The sequence below is a fragment of the Capricornis sumatraensis genome, chromosome 8, assembly GCF_032405125.1.
Source record: "Capricornis sumatraensis isolate serow.1 chromosome 8, serow.2, whole genome shotgun sequence".
Lineage (NCBI taxonomy): Eukaryota > Metazoa > Chordata > Mammalia > Artiodactyla > Bovidae > Capricornis > Capricornis sumatraensis.
The window spans coordinates 45,479,874-45,487,234 of record NC_091076.1 but is presented as its reverse complement, the minus strand read 5'-3'; the positions used below and the strand labels follow the sequence as shown (position 1 = coordinate 45,487,234).

The following is a 7,361-nucleotide window of genomic DNA, read 5'->3' as shown; positions in this document are numbered from 1 at the left end:
GTAACACAGTCTTCTACAAGCATGCAGCAATTTACTTGGCCTGCGGCACCAAGTTACAAGGTGAACAAGATGAACTTGAGCTATTGCTGATTATTACCACTTTCTGGGAATTGGGAATCACTTTGCTTCTCTGTGTCCTCCCCACATGAAAAAATATCTGTTCAATCTACGATCGTGGATAATGGTAATGACTATGTTTACTTCACAGATGTAATCACAAAATAAACAATAATCTTTTACAATGAAGTTGAGCAGAGCAAACACTTGGGTTACTAAGGCCTAAGTGTAGAGCCTATCTAGATTTTCTCCTACTCATTCACCCCAACAAGGCTTACTGTAAGAAATCGATATAGGAGACAAACTGTCCTTTTAACTGCCCGTGTCATGTCCCTAAGTCCCCTCCGTTTTGTTTTCATCCTCTCTACCACTCTTCCTATAACTCTAACCAGATCTGGAAGCCTGGAAATAAAACGCCTCAGTTGCCCTCCTATCTTGTCTGTGGGGATTGTCACTGAAAGCAGAGGTGCTAACAAAGAGATGCAAAGTGTGGCAAAGTGTCAAGTGCTACATCAATTTAAGAATGAGTGTTATGACAAACCCCAAGAAGTGTGTCTCTATTAAGGACAATGAGGACAGAAGAGATTTGGGAGACAAAACTTGGGTACCCTTCTGATCTGATATATATATAGCCTGCTTTCTTCTTAAGTGAAGTGAAACGAAAGTCAGTCAGTCATGTCCAACTCTGTGACCCCATAGACTATACAGTCCTTGGAAGTCTCCAGGCCAGAATACTGGAATAGGTAGCCTTTCTCTTCTCCAGGGAATCTATCCAACCCAGGGATCAAACCCAAGTCTCCTGCATTGCAGTTAAATTCTTTACCAGCTGAGCCACAAAGGAAGCCCTTTTCTTAAGTATTAGGTCTAATTAAGTTTTTTCTACTTTTGTTATAAGTTTAAGCTCCCATTTTCTTTTGGGTATGATCCTTTCTATTAAAGGAATCACTTTGTTCTGAATTCCCCCAAAAAAATGCCTATCAATTTATGTTGGGCTACAAGTTGGATGGAGCAGCTAGGTTGACCTTACTTCAGTATTATTGCCTGGAGAATTCCATGGACACTGGAGCCTGGCAGGCTACAGTCCATGGGGTCACAGAAAGTCAGACAGGACTGACTGACAACACTTTCACTTTCATTGCAGAGCTGTTAATTAGGAAGCCAGACTTGGCTGAAGGCATTGTGCTACATTGGGAATACCATGAGATTTGAAGTCAAGCTGATACACTTCTGAGAACAGATTCTATTGCTCATCACCAAATTTTTCACTGAACTTCAGATCTTTTCATCAAAATGGAGATAATGTCATCCATCTCATATTATCACAGGAGTAAAAACAACAACAACAAAATAAGGTAATGCAATACCATAGGAAAATGCCTAGCAGAGAGATTCCCCCTCCCTCTGTTGGTGAATTATATGGGTCCTCTTCCTGCTATTCTTTTTTCCCCTCAGAGTATGTGATTTGTTTCATCTTTATCTATAGTTCTTGATTTTATATGAAATGCAAAAGTTATGATTATCTCAGGAAACGCTTTACTGGGTCTATAAACAGTAGCACTAAATTATAACTGATAACCAGACTCAGGATGTTATCTCTCTCTGAGGTAATTTGAATTTTGAAAGCGAATAAAGTCTTAAAGAATTGATCTCATGTAAGCACTATACCCTGAGTCTTTTAACTTTCAAATTGTGTAACCCTGAGCTAAGCGCTATATATCCTTGCCCATTCTAAGCCTCATTTTTTTTTTTTGTCTTGTTGTTTTTAATTTTACCATGATGAACCCAAACTTGGTTTTCTTTAAAGGTAAATTCTACCTGCCCTAACCTTCTGTAGTTTTTATTGTGAAATTTCAGGCACTGATAAAGAATGAAAATAATATTTACCAAATGCAAAACCTGGGCTATGCGATCTAAAAAATCTTTAATTATCAAAGAATTTCTGAGTCATGATTAATTTGTAAATGAGGACCTTGAGGTTTAACAAGAGTTAAGAGGCTTGCCTCCATTTCCAAGTGGAAGAGACAAACTTTAAACTCACACTCATCTGAGCAGTGGTAAAGAACCCACCTACCAGTGCAGGGGATACAAGAGATAAGGATTCCATCCCTGAGTCAGGAAGATCCCCTGGAGTAGAAAATGGCAACTCACGCCAGTATTCTTGCCTAGAAAGTTCCATGGACAGAGGAGCCTAGCGGGCTAGAGTCCTTGAAGTTGCAAAGAGTCAGACACAACTGAACAAGCACAGGCATTTAACTCCAAAGACTTTGTTCTTTTCTCCAGGAAAAACTCCTACAGTGGGAAAGTCTTTTTGCCACCTATTAAATTAAACCATTCAGTCCAGTTCAGTCACTCAGTCGTGTCTGACTCTGCGACCCCATGAATTGCAGCACGCCAGGCCTCTCTGTCCATCACCAACTCCCGGAGTTCACTCAAACTCATATCCATCATGTCAGTGATGCCATCTAGCTATCTGATCCTCTGTCATCCCCTTCTCCTCCTGCCCCCAATCCCTCCCAGCATCAGAGTCTTTTCCAATGAGTCAACTCTTCGCATGAGATTGCCAAAGTATTGGAGTTTCAGCTTTAGCATCAGTCCTTCCAAAGAACACCCAGGATCGATCCCCTTCAGAATGGACTGGCTGGATCTCCTTGCAGTCCAAGGGACTCTCAAGAGTCTTCTCCAACACCACAGTTCAAAAGCATCAATTCTTTGGTGCTCAGGTTTCTTCACAGTCCAATTCTCACATCCATACATGACCACAGGAAAAACCATAGCCGTGACTAGACAGACCTTTGTTGGTAAAGTAATGTCTCTGCTTTTGAATATGCTATCTAGGTTGGTCATAACTTTCCTTCCAAGGAGTAAGCGTCTTTTAATTTCATGGCTGCAATCACCATCTGCAGTGATTTTGGAGCCCAAAAAAATAGTCTGACATTGTTTCCGCTGTTTCCTCATCTATTTCCCACAAAGTGATGGGACCAGATGCCATGATCTTAGGAAGTCACTATTATCAAGACCGTTTGTTTTATTGCAGTTGTCTGCACACCATCATTTATAAACTCCTAGAGAGAGACATGCATACTTCAAGTTCCAGCACCTAAGAAAACTGAGGGATCAAGTATGTTTTCAGTTGGGGTTTTCAACAGAATAGAAGACAGAAAGAGGAGGGAGAGAGAAGGGAGGAAGATAAGAAAGAGGGAAGCAATTATTTATTACTCATTATGAGCTTTGGGGATCTTGCTTTCCTGGGCTGGAATAACAGCTATCTGAAAGCTATTTCTAGATAGCCAATCTCTACTATAAGCAAGATACTGTGAAATTTATTTTGAGAACTGTTTAATTTTTTTAAACTTTAATACCTCCTCAATTCAACTTTATGACACCACACACAAGAAGGTATTTTATGCTAAAAGGAATGAAAAGCTTTTCCTCTATGCTCTTAGGTTCTGTATTTAAGACATGCAAATTAAACTGGCAAGAGACAGTTTAAGAGGAAAAAGGCATACATATTTTATGTACATGGAGACTCTACAGAAAAGAGTGAAAACCCAAAGAAGTGTTTAACTGAGGGCTTATCTATCATTTTAAAAAGAGCAACGGGGTGTGGGATGAGCAGTGAGAGGCTTTGGAGGCCACCAACGTGCCTGAGGCAACACCAACTCAAGAGTATCCCAAGGTACCCGGGCCACCTGGAGCCGGCAAGAGTTCCCAAGCACCAAATCTACTGAAAACTTCTGTGTCTCCCATTTGGCTACTGGGGACATGCTACGGGTCTTCTGGCTCAGATCTGGGAGAAAAGCTGAAGACAACTATGGATGCTGGAAAACTGATGAGTGATGAAACAGCCACAGAGCTCATTGAGAAGAATTGGAAGATCTCTCCATACAGAAATAATATTCTTCTAGATGGCTTCTCTCAGACTGTGAGGAAGGCAGAAAGTCCTGGTGACTTCACCAAGAAGAGGAAAGAGAAGCTTGATTCTGTGATTGAGTTCAGCATCCCAGGCTCTATGCTAAGCCAGATACTCACAGGAAGGCCGCCAGAATGGCCATTCCTACACAAAGAGTTCAATCCCCTAAAGGCATCCATGAAAGATGGTATCACAGAAGAACCCTTGATCCGCTGATCAGATGATAATTCAATTCAGTTCAGTTGCTCAGTCGTGTCTGACTCTTTGTGACCCCATGAATCACAGCACACCAGGCCTCCCTGTCCATCACCAACTCCTGGAGTTCACTCAGATTCACGTCCATTGAGTCAGTGATGCCATCCAGGCATCTCACCCTCTGTTGTCCCCTTCTCCTCCTGCCCCCAATCCCTCCCAGCATCAGAGTCTTTTCCAATGAGTCAACTCTTCGCATGAGGGGGCCAAAGTATTGGAGTTTCAGCTTCAGCATCATTCCCTCCAGGGAAATCCCAGGGCTGATCTCCTTCAGAATGGACCGGTTGGATCTCCTTGCAGTCCAAGGGACTCTCAAGAGTCTTCTCCAACACCACAGTTCAAAAGCATCAATTCTTTGGCGCTCAGCCTTCTTCACAGTCCAACTCTCACATCCATACATGATCACAGGAAAAACCATAGCCGTGACTAGACAGACCTTAGTCGGCAAAGTAATGTCTCTGCTTTTGAATATACTGTCTAGGTTGGTCATAACTTTTCTTCCAAGGAGTAAGCATCTTTTAATTTCATGGCTGCAGTCACCACCTGCAGTGATTTTGGAGCCCTAAAAAAAATAGTTTGATACTGTTTCCACTGTTTCCCCATCTATTTCCCATGAAGTGATGGGACTGGATGCCATGATCTTCATTTTCTGAATGTTGAGCTTTAAGCCAACTGTTTCACTCTCCTCTTTCACTTTCATCAAGAGGCTTTTGAGTTCCTCTTCACTTTCTGCCATAAGGGTGGTGTCATCTGCCTATCTGAGGTTATTGATATTTCTCCTGGCAATCTTGATTCCAGCTTTTGTTTCTTCCAGTCCAGCATTTCTCATGATGTACTCTGCAGAGAAGTTAAATAAGCAGGGTGACAATATACAGCCTTGACGTGCTCCTTTTCCTATTTGAAACCAGTCTGTTGTTCCATGTCCAGTTCTAACTGTTGCTTCCTGACCTGCATACAAATTTCTTAAGCGGCAGGTCAGGTGGTCTGGTATTCCCATCTCTCTCAGAATTTTCCACAGTTTATTGTAATCCACACAATCAAAGGCTTTGGCATAGTCAATAAAGCAGAAATAGATGTTTTTCTGATACTCTCTTGCTTTTTCCATGATCCAGTGGATGTTGGCAATTTGATCTCTGCTTCCTCTGCTTTTTCTAAAACCAGCTTGAACATCAGGAAGTTCATGGTTCACGTATTGCTGAAGCCTGGCTTGGAGAATTTTGAGAATTACTTTACTAGCATGTGAGATGAGTGCAATTGTGCAGTAGTTTGAGCATTCTTTGGAATTGGAATGAAAACTGACCTTTTCCAGTCCTGTGGCCACTGCTGAGTGTTCCAAATTTGCTGGCATATTGAGTGCAGTACTTTCACAGCATCAATCTTTCAGGATTTGAAATAGCTCAACTGGAATTCCATCACCTCCACTAGCTTTGTTAATAGTGATCCTTCCTAAGGCCCACATGACTTCACATTCCAGGATGTCAGGCTCTAGATGAGTGATCACACCATCATGATTATTTGGGTCATGAAGATCTTTTTTGTACAGTTCTTCTCTGTATTCTTGCCAACTCTTTTTAATATCTTCTGCTTCTGTTAGGTCCATACCATTTCTGTCCTTTATTGAGCCCGTCTTTGCATGAAATGTTCCCTTGGTATCTCTCATTTTCTTGAAGAGATCTCTACTCTTTCCCATTCTGTTCTTTTCCTCTATTTCTTTGCCTTGATCACTGAAGAAGGCTTTCTTATCTCTTCTTGCTATTCTTTGGAATTCTGCATTCAGATGCTTATATCTTTCCTTTTCTCCTTTGCTTTTTGCTTCTCTTCTTTTCACAGCTATTTGTAAGGCCTCCCCAGACCTTTTTTGCTTTTTTTTGCATTTTTTGCATTTCTTTTCCATAGGGATGGTCTTGATCCCTGTCTCCTGTACAATGTCACAAACCTCATTCCATAGTTCATCAGGCACTCTATCTATCAGTTCTAGGCCCTTAAACCTATTTCTCACTTCCACTGTATAATCATAAGGGATTTGATTTAGGTCATACCTGAATGGCCTAGCAATTTTCCCTACTTTCTTCAATTTAAGTCTGAATTTGGTAATAAGGAGTTCATGATCTGAGCCACAGTCAGCTCCTGGTCAAGGCCTTGAAAATCCACCCTGAGACCTACCACAGTGAGACCATCCATCGGTGGAGTAAGACAGTAAAGGGGCTCCACTCTGCTATCCACGCATCCCGGACCTGTGATGTCCTGTTTGCAGCATCCTAGCAGCATTGTCCAAAGCCACATCCCAGAAACAGAAGGCCAGGCAGGACCGCATCGCTGCTCATCACCACATGGCCTGGTCCCTGCCCATAGGTGCTGTGCAGAGGGGAGGGTGATCAGGGTAAGGCTGGAGGGAAGGAGATGGAGGGCACAAGACAGGAAGAGCAGCCATGCTGCGGTGAATCAATTCCTTTCATGAAGCCGGAGTCTTAAAATGTATAGACAAAGGGGAAAACTAATATTTAAAAACAGTATCTGGAGGGTATAGGTAGAAATGGAGATGTAGCATTATTTGTAAGGAATCACATTTTCATTTACTCTGGACTGGTGACAATATTTCACAAAGCCAGTGCCCTAAGACTTCAACTTTTATCAAAGCCTCCTGCCAACCCAGGTATGCAGGAAGTCCCACTGTCACCTTGCCATCCTGTAGCTTGGATCAGGGCAGAAGTTGACTACTAACCCTGGTTCCCCATAGCATATGATCAAAATGTTATCTTCACACTGGAAAGGGACACAGAGTGTGTTCCAGGGACAGTGGCTCAACTAATCAAGTTTACTGGCTTCAGGAGGCAGGTGGGACAGGCTGGTGTCTCTCCCTTCCCAACTCAGCACTGATTTACCAGCCCACCTGCCCTCGTGGGTAAGCTCACGGCAACCACCCAGCACATATCACAGCCCTACACTCTTGCCTTCTTCCATCCACATCGTCCAAAAGGATCCTTTTTAATAAATGAGCAAGTATCCTAAGCAACATCATCCAAAGACTGTCCTTTTCATCCTAAAATCCAGTGACTGACATCACTCAACAGCCCTAGGATGCATCATTTTCAAGGAGGCATTTTCTTAACTGTCCTAATGCTGCCTTGTTTGGCCCCTAAAT

At 42.4% G+C, this 7,361-nt stretch overlaps 1 pseudogene; it reads left to right on the top strand.

The window, feature by feature from the left end:
* Positions 1-580: 580 nt before the first annotated feature.
* LOC138083540 (adenylate kinase 2, mitochondrial pseudogene) lies at positions 581-6,594 on the top strand (annotated as a pseudogene).
* Positions 6,595-7,361: the final 767 nt, after the last annotated feature.